This window comes from Notamacropus eugenii, chromosome 5, assembly GCF_028372415.1.
Source record: "Notamacropus eugenii isolate mMacEug1 chromosome 5, mMacEug1.pri_v2, whole genome shotgun sequence".
Classification (NCBI taxonomy): Eukaryota; Metazoa; Chordata; class Mammalia; order Diprotodontia; family Macropodidae; genus Notamacropus; species Notamacropus eugenii.
The window spans coordinates 199,417,936-199,435,438 of record NC_092876.1 but is presented as its reverse complement, the minus strand read 5'-3'; positions in this window follow the sequence as shown (position 1 = coordinate 199,435,438).

The window sequence follows — 17,503 nt, the reverse complement described above, 5'->3', positions numbered from 1 at the left end:
GGGAGGAAAGGAAAAAGCATTTATATAGTGCCTACCATGTGCTAGTGCAAAGCACTTTTACAAATATTATCTCATTTGATCCTCACAACAACCATGAGAGGTAGGTACTGCTATTATCCTCATTTTTTCAGTTGAGGAAACTGAGGCAAACAGAGGCTGAGTAACTTGCTCAGGGTCACACAGTAAGTATCTGAGGAAGGATTTGAACTTAGATCTTCTTGACTTCGTATCCCAATTTGATACCAAGACCTGTTGATTCCACCTTCATAATATCTTTCCTATATACCTCCTTCTCTCCCCTGATGTGATATCTTCTTTGTTCAGGCACTCATCACCTCATGTGTGCCCAAAGGCCAAGGTCCCCCACTGTATCCTGGGCCAGCTCCAGTCATTCTGATGTGTATCTGGCCACTGGACTCAAATGGCTCTGGAGGAGAAAGTGAGGCTGGTAACTTTGCACAGCCCTCCCTCACTTAAATCCAGTTCATTTGCATGTCATGGCATCTCCTCCCTGATGTCATTGTGGTCTTCAAGAATAAAGGACCTCATCATTTTTAGGAAATCATTCTCCCATTTTGACCCTTTACTAGCTCTTCTCCATGACAGTGGCAAACACCCTTGATATCTCCATTTCATGACTCACTGGATCACCAAGCATCATACACTCATCAAACTTGGTTATGTCTTCTTTCTTATCTTTTAAGGAATTTGGTATGATTTTGACACATGCTTGTGAAACATCTTATTGGAGGCATACTCTACTTCATCAAAGGTTTAATATAATCAACAAATATATGCACAGTGAAATCTTGTATTCCCTACATCTTTCAGTCAGTTGTGTGATGGTGAAGATGTTGATTTCTTATGTATCTCTTTCTATAGGCTACCTGTTCCCTTCCATTACCTTCATCAAGCATGTCCTTTCTGTCTATGTAAATCATTCTCGTAGGATTGTTATATAGATAGTAAATAAGAATATGAGTTAGTAGTCATTGACACATACTTGGACAGTTTTTGGTTGAGTTTTTTTGGGGGGGGGGGCGCTAATAAGGCCCAAGATTGTTTCAGTGCTTTTGCTACCTTCTCTTCCTTCAGATGAATTGAGAATCACTCCACCAATGTCCTCAAAATTCTATCACCTGCAATGCGGATCTCCTCTGGGTATACCTGTTCTAGTCTAGCTGCTTTTCCACCTATGCTATCTTCAATTCCATTTCCACTTCCTCTATTTCCAATTCCCCTTTCCACTTCCTTCTGTCTGTGCTGTGCTGTGCTGTTACAGTTCAAATGTGGTAGCTCCAGTATACTTGATGTCAAAAAGATCTCGTGTTCAAATGTCTTTGCAGGTTTTTCTTCTCTCTTTCATCTATTATGTCCTTTTCCATTTTCATCCTTAAATGCCTTTGAGATGATTTTGCTTGGTTGGGTATCTTGCCAAGCTTTCTTTAAACTGTTTTTCCCTTTCCTGTTTGTTGTTTTGTGAAATAGAACTTTTCATTATTTTCCACCATCCTTCTCTGTAGAATGTTTTTATAGTAAGTTTTATTGATGCCTTTGCTTTTATACCACAATCATTTCTGCATACTCCATCCCCATCCTATAAGACTTTTTAAATAAGTTTATATTCCAAGCCAATTTTACTCTTGGCTACCATATCTCTCTCCATGCAAAGAAAGTCAAGTGTTTGCTAAGGCAATTTTTAGGCTCTTTTTTTATTTGTTTCTTGCTTAGGATAATTGATTATTTAACTTCTGCATATAATTTTTATAACCACCACCAATGTCTTTTCCACCATCTATTCCCCATTTGTGACATTAATAACTTATTTAAATGAGTAATGAGAGGTTCGTTAACAGAAAACTAACCACTCGGTAAGGAATCCTTTGGCCGTGAAACAAAAGAAGGAAAACAACAGACAAAAAAATGGAAAAGCTCTTTAGAGAGTTCTTAACAAACTGATTTCTCCAACAATGACAGTGGAAATGCCACATTTGGATTCTAACATCAAGAAATAGCACTAAAGAAAATAAAGTTGAGGAAAATGACTTAATTAGACCAGGAATATGGAGAGGATGTCTGCAGGAGGTGATGAAATTTTGAAGGCCCTAAGGGATTCATTCTGAAAATATCTGAAACCAGAAAGCATACTATACACTTGGATCAAATCATGGACCTTACAGTTACTGAAAAAGCTGATTAAGAAAATGCTGACAAGAACTATATATGCCAACTTTTCCGTCTCTACAAAACCTTTCTTAGAACAACCTACACACCTATGAAATACACATATGAAGGGCAGCTAGGTGGTGCAGTGGATAGAGTGCCAGGCCTGGTGTCGGGAAGACCCTTCTTTGTGAGTTCAACTCTGGCCTGAGACACTTACTAGTCATGTGACCCTAGACAAGTCACTTAGCCCTGTCTGCCTCCATTTCCTCATCTATAAGGTGAGCTGGAGAAGGAAATGGCAAAACATTCTAGCATCTTTGTCCAAAAAAAACCCAAGTGGTATCCCAAAGAGTAAGACACCATTTGACAACAACATAAAGTACATCTTTGATGAAAATATGAGAAAGGAGGGGTGTATGGGGTTTTCAGGGAGACCTAGCACCTCTGAAGAGAGAGCTTATTAAGACTTTTTGGGGCTGCTCATCTGTCTTTGGTGTCCATCTCTCAACCAATTCTCACTTGTGACTCCAAGAAACTGTAGTGTGCACAGCCATCTCAGCAGATGGCTAAACTAGGTTGAGGATAACCAATAGGCCTGAAACCCATCAGTGAGTTCAGGTGATGTCTACCCTAAGCATGTGAAGACTGTCCCCAGTGGAGAACAGCTTGTTCCAATAACCATGAAAACAGCTGAAGCAGGTGCTATAAAGTGCTTAGGGTTTGGTCAAACACCCGAGATGCCAAGGTCATCCACTGCATCCCAGGCTATTGCTGGTTGTCGTGACTTTTGATCTGCCACTGGACTTCAATGACTCTGGAAGAGAGAGTGAGGCTGAAACTCTTATATGACTCTGCTTTGCTTAAATCCAGTTCACAACCCATTCATTGATCCATTTCAAAAACAAAGGATGAACAATGAGAAGAGAACAGCTAGGCTTTTCCAAAACATACATAACAGGTCACATCGTTCCAGTCACACAACTGACTGAAAGATGTAGAGTATACACGATCCCGCTGGCTAAATCCCATTGATTATAAGAAAGTATTGCCTTCAGTTAAGCAAAATGTTACCATAACTATTGTTATTCAGTTGTTTCAGTCATGTCCAACTCTTTGTGACCCTCTTTGAGGTTTTCTTGGAAAAGATATTAGAGTGGTTTGCCATTTCCTTCTCCAGTTCATTTCACAGATAAAGAGCTGAGGCAAACAGGATTAAGTGACTTGTCCAAGGTCATAGCTAGTAAGTGTCTGAGTCTAAAGTAAGTCTTCCTGAATTTAGCCCTGGCACTCTATCCATTGTGCCATCTTGCTGCCCCCCATAACTGGGAATCTCCAACAGGGAGTCTCCTTTGAATATGATAAAATCATACTAACCTTTAAAAGATATAAGAATCAAAATAACTTTGATAATTAGTAATATCAAGTCAATGTTCAGTTTTTAGGGTTGATCCACTAGTAAATGTATTGTAGACAAATGCTATAGAGGGACAACAAAAAAATTATTCAGAGGTAAATACAAGACAGAGTAGGCTGTATTGTCTTTGGAAAATTATGCTTTTAATGTCTTTTAATCACCTCAAGACTCTCCCTGAAGCAAAAGTCCATCTTTTGACATTGTTATTCTTCTAGTGCTATTTTTCAGCAATATCAAGTACTCAAGGAGTTAGTGACAAGTCACCCAAAGGACACTGGAGAATGACATGGTGGCTGAGTCACTGTCATGTATTGCCAGCAAGAATTTAACAAGAAAAGTGGTATAAAGCAGTGATGTCAAACTCAAGAGACCACTAAATCATACATACAGATCTCTGCTGGCCCCATATTAGCTTAGAAAACTACATGTTAACATTATCTATGTTCTATTATATTTTTATTCCTTTTGTTAAATATTACCTGATTATACTCGGGAATGTTGCCAGCTACAAGTTTGATACCTCTGATGCAAAGAACAATGGGTTTGGAATTGGAAGGCCTAGAGTCAAGCCTCAGCTTCCCCATTTAACTAACTGCATGACCATGAATTGACAGATTGACATAAAGAAATTAATTTTTCTAACCTTTAGTCTCATCCTCCATAATTCAAGGATAATAATTCTTACACTACTGATCTCATATCTCTTTTGTCAGGACAGTGCCCTTGTGAACTGGAACATGTAATTTTAAGTATGATTTAATATTATTTTAGAGAAACTGATCTGTAGCTATATATGTGTCAAGTAGACCAAGAGCAAGAACCAGAGTTATCAAAAGAAATTCAAGTTCTCCACAACCATATTAAAGAAGACTCCAAATCACCAATAACAAGAGAAATGAATATTAAAACAACTTTGAGGTTTCACTTCATACCCATCAGATTGGCAAAAATGACAAATAACAAAAATGGCTATGTGTTCGAGAGGCTAAGGGATGAAAGATGCACTAATACATTGTTAGTAGAGCTGCTAATTGGTCCAACTATTCTGGAAAACAATCTGGAATTATACTTTAAAAGTCCTTGTGTTATACATATCAATTGATCAGGCAATTCCACTTCTAGGAATATACTACAAGGAAGTCAAAGACAGAGGTAAAGGACTGGTATATACAAAAATACTTATAGTAGCACTTTTTTTAGCCGCAAAGTACTGGAAGGAAAATGAGTGTCCATCAATTGGGAAATGACTAAACTAATTGTGAGATATAAATATAATGGAATATTTTGGGGTCATAAGAAATGACCAATATAAGAAACTCAAAGAAGACTTTATGAACTAATGCAAAGCAAAATAAGGAGAACAAAGTCATGATAACCAGAATAACACAAAGGAAAGCAACGTTGTACAACCAGAATTCTGGTCAGCGCAGTAACCAGCTGTGGTTTCAGAAGAGAGACAGTGAAACATTTCTCCCTCTTCTGAAAAGAGAAGTGGTGAGTCTTAGGTATGAAATAAGTCATACATTTTCAGACAGAGCCAATGTGTTGATTTATTTTGACTGTACTTTTTTGTTATAAAGGAGGGAGAGTTCTGTGGCAGCAGGAGAGAGGGGAGTCAATTAAAAATGACAGTAATATAAAAAAAGGAAAGAATATCAATAAAATATTTTTAAAGGAACAAATGAACAAAAGAACAGAACCTGTTAGAATAGTTATCTAACCAGTGCAAGACATCAAAAACAGGAACTCTTCACAACAAATGGGAATGTCGAAGTGGTTGACTACATAATACAGGGGATGTCATTGTGACTCTCTGGACTGGCCATGACTAGGCAAGCAGGCACACAGGTGGGTATGGATACTTTGGGAGCTACTGAGCAACACCCTCTGAGAGCATCTGAATTTGTCCCTGTGTGGCTGGCAGTACCCTAGGCATATTCTAAAAGACTGGGAGACTGGACCCAGAGCTGTAACTAAGACAGAGTGACCAATACTTTGCCTCACAGGGCTGGATTTAGATGAAACAACTCACAGGACACTAACAGCTTTTGAAGTCCTCCCCTAACACAGGAACCATAGAGTTTAGCACCTAAATAGCAAGATTAATTAATTAAAACAGGAAACTACCAGATGGTGGGCTGGAATGAGATCCTCCCCTTTGCCTTTTTATTTCTCTCTTCCTTCGCTTGTTCCTCTCCCCTCTCAACTGCGGTCCATGCTATGTGCCACTTTCCCTGATCATGATGTGTGGCATTTGCCCCAGTGCAGAAACTCCTAATTATAAGTCTGACTGGACCAGAAATGCTTTGATCTCCATCAAAGCTGATTTCTCCAGATCAGAGAACTAAGTCTAGGGCTAAGATACACTAAGATGTATTTAACTGATGCAATTCCCACCACTGGCATGTTCCCAAAGTGGGTACAAGACATTACCAGATTACATGGGTTTTGAGGATATGAGGACACTAGTTGTCATCACTGGAAGCAGCTATCCCTTGTCTTCCCTTTCTTCTCACTCCAGTCTTTACAAATACAGCCCAATTTCTTCTTGGGCACAAAAGTGCATGGCATAGAAAGGCATGTCAACCCTCCTCCTGTATGTGGCAACTGCACTTACTGGGTATGAGCCAACAGTAGAAGAGAGAGATAAAACCAGAGAAGGTCTATTGTTGGAGAGAGACATCACTACTCCATACTGTTTGTACCTTCTGGTTAATTGTATTTCATGCTCACTCACCGCCCCCCCCCCCACCTCCCCGCCAGCCTCCAGGCTTCTCATGGCACATTCTGATCCCCTGTAACTGGGATAATTGAAGCACAAGGGAGACTCCCCAAATCTGAGCAGTTTTTGGACATGGGCTGGCCAGGGCTGGACTTTTTCAGGTACTTCAAGTCCTGTTCTCAAGACTTACCCATCTAAGTGGCCAAGCAGCAGGGGGGCCTCCCATCTACTTCATCTGGCTATTCTCCCTGCATTGTGGAAAGTATTCTAAGTATGGAAAATGAGCGTTCTATAAATAGTGATGAGAATTTGAATTAAAAAATGCCTTTGGCTTTGAGTCTCCTGGATCTAAAAAGGCAAATTCACCCAACCCAAGGACTGCTTATTAAAAGTAAAACATATGGTCCCATTCACAATAGAATTTACATAATGAGAGCACAGGGGTCTCTTCTGTTTCTAACCTCTAGAACAAACCTTCTCTGTGTTTCCTCAATACTCTTAAAACAAACATCATTCATGAGTAGTTACTATCACTATCAAGAAGCCAGGGCTGCTATAAACAGTCCATTGTCAGGACAGAATATCTCGGTCGGGCTGTAAAACAGTAGTCATTTGAGACGTGCAAACCTGATTTTCTAGTTCTCTTGCTGTTCCCAGCAATCTTGGAAGAAAAATCTAGAAATGAAGGTGGCTTACTCTCACCCTTTTCTCTCACACTGAAATAATTATAGGCCATTTTTTACACATTGTAAGAAAGGCCTATAGGAGAGGAGCAGGGGACAAGGTGGCAGGCCAACTTCCAATGACCTTTAACTTCATGGACTGGGAATTGGCACTAAATTTAAAGACTACGTCCAATGCCATGACCTTAGTGGAATTGCAATGCCCTGTGTTTACAGCATCTCTTAAAATCGCATCACATCACAATTCCGTGCTGAAACCTTCAACACACCATCATCACAGCAAAATGGTTCCCAGCCCAGGGAAGACAGTTTGTGCACAGGCTAACCCAAGACATGAAAGTCAATAAAACTGAAATATGCATCAGTAATAAGGACTGGGCTCTAAGCTTGCTTATGGATGAAATCTTTCCATGTGACTTTTCTGCTACTTCAAAATTTTAGTATTAAAAAAAATAAGGAAGTAGCATGGCAAAGAGAATCAGTGGGCCTAAAGTCAAATCTCACTCCTGCTTATTTGTCAGATCTGGGACAAATCACTCAATCTTACTTAGCCCCAGTTTCCTTGTCTGTAAAATGAGTGGAGTTGGGCTAGATAAGTCCTGAGGTCTCATCCCGTCATAAATTCTATGATCTTCCAATTCTTACTATAGGTTATAGAGAAATGCAATTATCTAGGCATTTGGTAGAGTTCTCAATGTCATTCAAGGTTGACAGGTTCACCAGCAGTAATCTCACTCTGCTCCTGTGGAATCCTCCCACCAGGGAGTTCTTTCCAGAATCACCATTTTGGGGAAGATTATTCCTCATTCTCCAGACTTAAGCACCATGCCTATCCCTCTTTCTTGTTCCCTCCAACCTCCATATTAGCTCCTTTCTTATGTGTTGTCGTCTTCCATTGAATTGTAAGACCCTGAGGGCAGGATCTATTTTCTTTTTTGACCGTATTTGTATCCCCAGAACTTAGTACAGTCCTGACACATAGTAAGTGCTTTAAAAATGCCAGTTGACTGATTGAATAAGCTACTCTGAATCTAATTCTGACAAACAGGAACAAGTTGCTAACATAGAACTGATGGAAACCTTGAAGGGGAGTAACCATTCCATTTTAGAATTACTGATGGAGAATCAGTCAATCAATACGCATTTATTAAGCACCTAGTATATGCCAGGCATAGTGCTAGACTCTAGTGAACATTAATACAAGGGAGGATGCAATAACTACTCTCAAGGGGTTTACATTCTAGTAGGGAAAACAATAATACATAAGTTGGTATATTCAGAGGAAAATAGAGGAAAATGCAAATAAATACAAGGTTGCTTGGGAAGAACACTAGAAATTGTGAGAATCGAGAAGACCCTAATCAATTTTTTGCTGTCTGTACTCCTACTGCTACTTAAGGCTTCCTTGTCTTCATTTCATCCTGTCTCTTCCCTCTTCTTCTCTATTTTAGTTCTAATTCTTTCCCCTTTCACTTTCTACTCTTTTCCCAGCCTTAATGGCTCAAAGGCTGTTTGGTTTTTTTGGTTTTGTTTCTTTCCAGTTGTTTTAGTCCTATCAGACTCTTCATGACCCCATTTGGGGTTTTCTAGGCAAAGATACTGGAGTGATTTGCCATTTCCTTCTCCAGCTTATTTTACAGATGAGGAACTGAGGCAAACAGGGTTGCCCTGTGGTTGAGGTATTATCCATGATGACCCTGTTTCCTAATAACCCATTTCATTCGAATGGAGAACCTATCCACCTAATCACAAATTTTCTTTCCTGTACAGTGTTTTCTCTTGCTGGAGATCCACAACCTCATTTTCATGTCAGAAATTATAACAAGCATGCAGCCTCACAAAAGTCAGTCTAATCAACAGGAACACCTCTTGTATGTCACCAGGGCCAGTACACTAATAAGTTTAAATACAATTAGAAGGGAGAAAAATGTGCCAGCCATCGGAAGCCACGTCCTAAGTAAGCACACAAATTTCCCATCAGCCTCCGTGGTCCTCTCTTGGTTGCCATAGCACTGGCATTGGAGGACCTGCCTAGAACTGAGCCATTGTCTGCCAGATGCCTGAGCCTTTGCCCTTCTGTTGATTGGCTGAGCAAATGTTTATTAGTTTCAGTTTCAAGGAGATTTATGTCTCATTGTGTTCATTCAGTGATTTCTACTCTTCTATTTATAGCATCTTCAGCTTTGGAGGCAGCCTTTTCAACGACAAATACTCATTTCCATGTAAACCAAACAGAAAAAAAATCATATAGAATGAAAATTAAAGAGGAATAGGGTGTTTATGTTTTACAGTGCAAAGAACACTTGGACTTCAGAGTCGAAAGATGGATTCAAGTACCCACTCTGCTGCTTACTGGTCCTTGGGCAAGTTGCCTATTCTGTTTCAGCTACAGTTTTCTCATCTATAAAATGGGAATGATAATTCTTACCCCATCTCCCTCATGGGATTGGCAGGAGGATCAAATGAGACCATTAAAGCACAAAACACTCCAGGAAGGTAAGCTCTGTCATTGTCACTGATTATTGTGAGGTCTAATTCAGAGTACTTTTAAGTCCTGGTCCTATAACCATGTGCTAATGTGCAAAAAAAAAAAAAAAATTCTAAAATATTGATAGAGGCCCATAGTAGGCACTGTATAAATGCTAGGTATTATTACTATTACATTTGCTTGTAACTGTTCTTAGAACCTGAATCATCCCTAATCTTTGTGAGAGCCAGGGAGGCTGGAGGGAGAAGGGACAAGGAGTCCTCAGGACCATGGCCTGAGTATCTCACCTTGAGTTTTTCTATCAAGGCAAGGAGGACAGCAGCCTCCAAGGGCATTCACTTCATAATGCTTACCATCTCAGCATCTAAGTGTTTAGGCCGTGAGGACAAGGAAAAAGGAAAATAAACTTCTCTTGGGAACCAGAGTCTAGCTGGATTTTTAATTTGGAGAGCAGCTCTGCAGAACTGAACAGAAACACCTTATCTAAACATTTTGATAAGAATAAAGCCCTGAGCTAATACGCAGTGGAGTTCTTGGCTTTCTGGTGATTCCATTTATAAAACAGCTCCACAAGCTGTTTCTGTGTACACATATGCAGATAACCTTAGTCTCTAGGGTGACAGGGAAAATGATATTTTAATAACACTACACAGCCGTGATCAGAAATACTGAAAGAAAGCCTGAAATGTTCACATGGCAATCTTCAAACAATTAATTACTTGACTTGCTTAGGCAAGACCACTTTGCTTGTCTGCATTCATGTTCTGAAGCATGCTTCTCAACACTGGAAACAGGAAATATACCCCAAAGTGAGTGCTCAGACCTGGACTCCTTGGTGAGTGCTGACGTAAGGTCAGAGAACTGGTTATCCAGCACTGTGTGCACCTCCACCACCAGATAAATAGTACACACACACACACACACACACACACACACACACACACACACACACACACACACACTTACACAAGCATACAGGGAGGACCAAGGCATTCCTTTAGAATGACATGAATAGAGCTATATCGTCCCAAGGAGAATGCCAAGAGCCTGAAGGAAGCTCACAGTCGTGATAATCCCAAGACTATACAGTAATTACTGCCTCCCCGAGTTCGTGGAGTGCCCAGAGGGGAGTGGGGAGGGACAGGGGTTATCTTTTGCAGATTTGGGGAGTGACCTTGTGGAGAGGTTGAATTAAAGTTATCCCTGCCACATCATAAGGGTTAGGTGTGGTGTCCCTTACAATCTGGAAAATCTGCATAAAATTTTTTTGCCCTGTCTTTGTAACAGGGAAGTCTGATTTTTTTTCTTTTTCTTTTATAGGGTGTTTACAGTACCTTATTGTGAAATTTAGGTTAAGTATTTGGTCATTGGCTTTGTGTCATCTGCTGGCATTCTCATGGCATCCTCAAAACTTCCAAAAAATTCCCATTTAATTTCTTAGGTCAACCTATGGTACATCAAAATCATGTTGGGGAAAGGCATAAGGTGGAAGGAATAATTGTATTATGGTTTTTTGAGCTGCAGTGCCCTGCTCAAGAATTGTTTTTATTTACTTCTTCAAACCTTGGGCCAGCATAGGGAAACTGAGTTAGCAAAGAAATGGAAAGAACATCCAATGGCCTGCCCTTCTACCAAGAGTCTGGGGTTAAAAGGAGAGACTAAGAATGGGCTGCTCCAGTGCTTCATTCAGCACCCCTAGGAAGATGAACCCCAAAATAGGGGATAGGGAGGAGAAAAGGGAAGAACAGTTCTGATCGTATGGCTTAATTAATAGAGTACTGAACTTTGAAGCAAGAAGACCTGTGTTCAAATCCCACACCAATTACCTGTCTGGTGAGAGTATTTCTTTTGTGCATGACTTGAACCAGATAGCCTCTGAGGTCCCTTCTCTCTCAAATTCTGTGATTCTGACAGTAAGTCACTTAAAGCTTCTAAGCCTCAATTTTTCCCCTCTATATAAAGAAGTTGGACTAGGTGGTCTCCAAGGGCCCTTTCAGCCCCAGATCTGTGATTCTGGGTCTGTGGTGAAGGACATGATATGGGATTGCCTGCCTAGAAAGGCTAATGAGCTATGCTAGGCCTGGGTCACTTTAGTTAATGATTATCCTGGAAAGTTTAGGTGCCACTCAGTCTGAGACTGGGTAGATTAAGAAATCTAATTATCTGACCTTGTTGTATTATTATACTGAATTTGTATATGCTTTATTTTTTTCCCTTGTGAATAAGCCTAGGGAACCGTACTCTGTGTGGATTAAGTAGGGATAGGAGTAGAAAAGAAAACAGAGGCTAGAACTGGGTACCATGGCATTGTGACAATAGCAAGAGAACATTTAAGATGGCAAGTTGGAAGGAAACTTAAATATCATGCCATCTAATGCCTTTATTTTAAGATGAAGAAACCCAAATCCAGGAGTGATTAAGTGACTTGCCCAAGGCAGGCAGTTGGCAAGGAGCAAAGCCAAGATTTGAACCTAGAAAGTCAACCTGACTCAGGAGCCATATTCTAGGAGGTTCAGTTCTCTAATTGAGAAGAGCTTTAAATGAAAGAGCTTTAAAAATAGAGTGAAAAGTGAAAGCTCTGAGGCCAAAGGCTAGACTATTTCCAAGAGTTACAGCTGGATAACACAATATGTCTCCCATCAAACGACACAACTCTCTTCTTATCCTCATCCTAAAACAACACAGCCATATTGTTGTTGTTCAGCCAATACAATTATGTTTGACTCTGTGCAATTCTTGGCAAAGAGTGGAGTGGTTTGTCATTTCCTTCTCCATCTCATTTTACAGTTGAGAAATACGAGGCAAACAGGGTCAAGTGACTTGCCCAAGGTCACACAGCTAGTAAGTAAGAAAATGAGTCTTCCTGATTCCAAGCTCAGTGCTCTATCCGCCGTACCACTAGATGCCCTACATGCCACAGTCATACATACACTAAAGTAGCTATTTTTCAAGATTAGATATGCAGGTTTAGAGTTTGAACTGGAGAAGGATTGGTACTTTCATCATCAGTTTTAGCTTTTTCTTCATGAAGTTCCATATATAAAACCAACCAATCAATAAAACTTATTAAATATTTACTACATGCTATGTACAATGCTAAGTGCTGGGAATTCCAAAAGAGGCAAAAGACAGTTTCTGCCCTCAAGGAATTCATGATGTAGTACTCTACAAAAACTCAACCTAAGGATCATAGATCCTCCCTCACCATCAAGGCTATCCATCTCCCTGAGACTGAAGAGGTACTCTCTGTCCTGGCCAGAAAATGTTCCATATCTGAAAGGGCCTGAACTTAAACTACTCTTCTCCTTTATGGGTAGAGCTCTTCTCGAACCCTAAGTTTTCTTGTCTCTCGTTCTACCATCCAACCTAATATCAAACTTTACCTAAGGTATTTTGCTCTCTGAGTTAATACCAACCTGCCAATTTTCAGGTGTCTATGCTTATAATTCTCCCTTCTGTACAATCCCTGATCAGATATGGCTTTGTTTACTAGCTCTAATCTCTGGTAGGTTGCTCACTCACCAAAACATGCCATCTGTGCCCTAGACTTTGGCCAATCATCAACTTCCCATTCTGTTTTTGTCCATTACTTTCCTTAATGCAGCCTCCCCTCAAAAAAAAAACTGAATTCATCCATCATTTTAGGAATCAGCTTGAAATTATGTGAGAAAAATCACTAAACTGTTTAAATTGAGAGAGCCCACAGATGGGCATGTTTCAAGAAAGTCAAAGGTGAAAGAAAAGTGTTATATATACCAAAATATTCATAGTAGATTTTGTATGTGTGTGTGGCAGCAAAAAACTGGAAACAAAGTGAATGTCTATAGTTGGGAGATGGTCAAACAAATCTTAGCATATGAAAGTAATGGAATTCTGTTGGGTTATAAGAAATGATGAATGTAATGAATTCAGAAAAATATTGGAAAACATGTATAAACTAATGCAGTGAAGTAAGCAGAACCAGGAAAACAATATACATAAAAATACTAAAGAAAAGAAAGAGAAAAGAATACTAAAATGAAGGAAAGAGGAAGAAAACAAACATTTATTCGGTATTTACTACATTCCATGCTTACTAAGTGCTGGGAATACAAATACAAGTGTAATCCCAGTCCCAAAACCCACCAGCATCGGACTTTCTCCTTATTAACGAAGATCAGTCAGTCTCCTGAGCCTGAGTGAGAGGATGGGTGGAGTTGGGGGAGGGGGGGAGAGAGAGAGAGAAAGAGAGAGAGAGAGAGAGAGAACTCTTCATTCTTCAAGTCTTCTTGAATCTTCTTTGAGTTATTTTCAAGTCATTGAGTCTCTTCAGACTTTGAGTACTTCCAGCTTCCAAAAAGAAAATTGAAGATACCAATCCAACCAAAAGAAAAGATTCTGGGGACATGATGGAGACCTCCAGCTCATCTCATGCCTTTTTTTAAATTTATTTTGAAAACTGAAAACGTTTTCTACAATCACTTTCATAAGTCTTAGATTTTCTCTCCCTCCCTCCCCGAGATGGCATGCAATCTTATATGGATTCTACACTTACATTCTTATTAAACACATTTTCGCATTAGTCATGTTGCATAGAAAAATTAAAATGAATGGGAGAAACCATGAGATAAAACAAAACATAACACGGGAGAAAATGGTCTGCTTCACTCTGCATTCTAATTCCATAGTTCTTTCTCTGGATATGGATGACATTTTGCCTCAGGAGTCCTTTGGGAATGTTTTAGATCCTTGCATTGCTATGAAGGGCTAAGTCTATCAGAAACAGTCCTGCCACACTGTGGCTGTTACTGTGTACTATGTTCTCCTGGTCCTGCTCATTTCACTCAGCATCAGTTTATATAAGTCTTTCCAGGCTTCTCTGAAGTCTTACTGCTCATCATTTCTTATAGCACAACAGTATTCCATTACATTCATATACCACAACTTGTTCAGCCAACATTTATCATCTTCCTGTTTTGTCATGTTAGCCAATCTGATAGGTATGATGTGATACCTCAGAGTTGTTTTATTTGCATTTCTCTAAGCAATAGTAATTTAGAACATTTTTATATGACTATAGATAAGCTTTTATTCTTCCTCTGAAAACTGCCTGTTCATATCCTTTGATCCTTTATCAACTGGGGCTCAGTTCTCTATATATTTTAGAAATGAGGCCTTTATCACAGACACTAATTGCAAAAATTCTTTCCCAGTTTTCTGCCTCCCTTCTAATCTTGGTTGCATTAGGTTCATCTCATTTCTTTCAAGAGTCTTTTTTATTCAGCAACCTGAAATGGGGTTGGTATCTTCCATCTTTCTAGAATCTGGAAGAGCCTGAAAAACAGAGACTTGGAAACTCAAAGACGTATCAAAAAAGACTTGAAGAAGACTGGAGGACTCTCTCTCTCTCTCTCTCTCTCTCTCTCTCTCTCTCTCTCTCTCTCTCTCTCTCTCTCTCTCTCTCTCTCCCTTTCTCTCTCTCTCCCCCTCTCTCTCTTTCTCTCTCTCTCCCCCTCCCCCACCTCAACTGCACCCAGCCTTTCATTCAGGTTCAGGACATTGATCTCCACCAATAAGGAAACAGTCCCATACCTTTAGTGCTGGAGTTCCACAAGCAAAAAGAAAGACAGTTGTTATCCTCAAGGAACTTATATTCTAGTGAGAAAAGATCATGTACAAAAAGAAACTGAAAAGTTGGAGGTGGGATCAAAGGTACCTCTTGATTTTGAAGTCCAGAGAAAGTCTGAAACAAGGCTGAGAGGAGAAAGCCAAATGTTTATATAATGAAAATACCCAATTTTTACCTAAAAGAAATAATAATTTCCTTAAATATGAGAAATTGAGAAACTCTAGGTAAGGAAGGTTGTAGATGTAGTCATTACATGAAAGGGAAGGCTCCCTGTCTTAGAGGGTCGGGGAATAGGATGTGGGTGGAGCATCCAAACAAGTCTAAAGTGATTAGCTACACAGATGACCACAATATGAAAAAAAAAGCTTTTTGAGAAAGGAAGAAGTTCAAATATATTGAGTGCAAACTATGTAAGAAAACCTGGGCATATTTGATAAAGTCTAGAAAGATATAACAAATTTGGATTACTATCAATAATTCTGATAGCATTAAGTTTAGCCACATAAAGAAAATTGAAATAATGGTAGCAGCAGTATATAACCAAGTTTCATGGTTATTCTGTTGTTGAGTCAGGATGGGGCTATGATGGTCAGTCACATATCAAGCTGACAAATTATCTTAAGCCAGGTCTATATTAAAGTACAAGCTATTCATGCCAGATGTTTTGGGACAAGAACCGAGAAACCTCTCAATATGAGTTAAGAAGAATATACATGGGATTGTCTTGCTGAATCAAGAAATGACCCAAGCTTGGAGGACTAATTAGTATGTTGGATGACAGAGTCAGAATCCAAAATAGATCTTGACAGATTAGAATTATATGCCAGGTCTAATAAGACACAGAAATCACTGTAAAATCTTATGTGGTTTCAAAAAATTATCAGCACAAAGACAAGATAAAGGAAATGTGACTAGACAAGTTTGTGTGAAAAATATCTGGGGATTTTGGTAAATTCTAAGTTCACTAAGTCAGTAATGTGACATGACATTCCCCCCCACTCACCCACCAAACTACAGTGACTTTAGAATGCCTTAGTAGGTACGTGGTATGCAGACCATGGCAAGTAAGAGTCCCACTGCATCATGTTCTAGCTAGAAAATATTTGAAGTACTGTGTCCAATTCTGAGTACCACATTCTAGGAAAAGCAATGATAAAATGAAGTCTATCTAGAGAAAAGTAAGGAGGCTGGAGGCCATACTATATAATGATCATTGAATGAAGTAGGGATGTTTCACTTAAAGAGGAAAATATGTGATAAGAGCCTTCAAAAATGTACAGTTCTGTCACATGAAAGATGGATTAGATAAGTTTTTCTTGTGTGTGAATAGCAAAAGTCAAAACTATGGGCAGCATGGAATGGAGTCTCTCAATGAAGTGGCAGAGAGGCAGATTTTGAAGTAAGATAAAGAAAACACCTGACAACAAATGCTATGTAAGAGTAGAATGGGAACTATTGGATGTTCAGTGAAGCTCTTCAGGTGGAGACCAGATGAATCTTTGTGAGGGATGGTCTTGAGGGGATGTTTCTGTATAGGTTCAGCCTCTGGGGATCCTTCCTTCGAACTCTGAGATTACATAGTTCTCTTTTTAAAAATATATAATTTAAAATATATATGCATGTATACATGTATATATACATGCATGTATGTATTGTGTTGTATATCTATATGTATATGTGTACATATATACATATACTTAGAAGATGCTTTAATGCAGATGTCACGGCAATTTAGACTCCTCATTTGCATCTGTGTTGATCACTTTGTTGCCAAACAAATGCCATTGTTAGGGTAATGGATTTTGGTCATGAGTTCAAAGCTAAATAGGCTTTACCTCATACTTCTAAATTTAAGTGTATGATTATTGGCCTGAGTAATCCCAAGTCTCTGGCTAATTAATAGACACATTAATAGTGCTAAGATGACACATTGGATAGAGCACTGAATCTGCAGTCAGGAAGACCTGAGATCAAATCTAGTCTCTGATATGTATTAGCTATGTGACACTTTAACCTCTACCTCAGTTTCCTCACCTGTAAAAATAGGGATAATAATAACACTTTCCTTACAGGGTTGTTGTAAGGATAAAAGGAGATATTTGTAAAGTGCTTTACAAACTTTAACTATAACTGGTCATAGGTGGTGGGGAGATCATACCAGAATGGGACTCAGATTCAATAATATTAAGGTAAAAACTCCCAACCCCTCAGGGATACCCCTACAACCCTGAGTTGGATATGTAGCCAGCCAGCCCTCTAGAAATCCAACTTGGTAATTCTAGTAGGAGCTGGGGTCAGGACTCTGCAGAGCTCATGAGGGTTATAAACGAATGAATGAAAAACTTTGATCCTTTATACTATTTATTATATGTTTATAACCTTTATTATATGTTAATTAAGCATTGCTTAGACTAATTTAAAA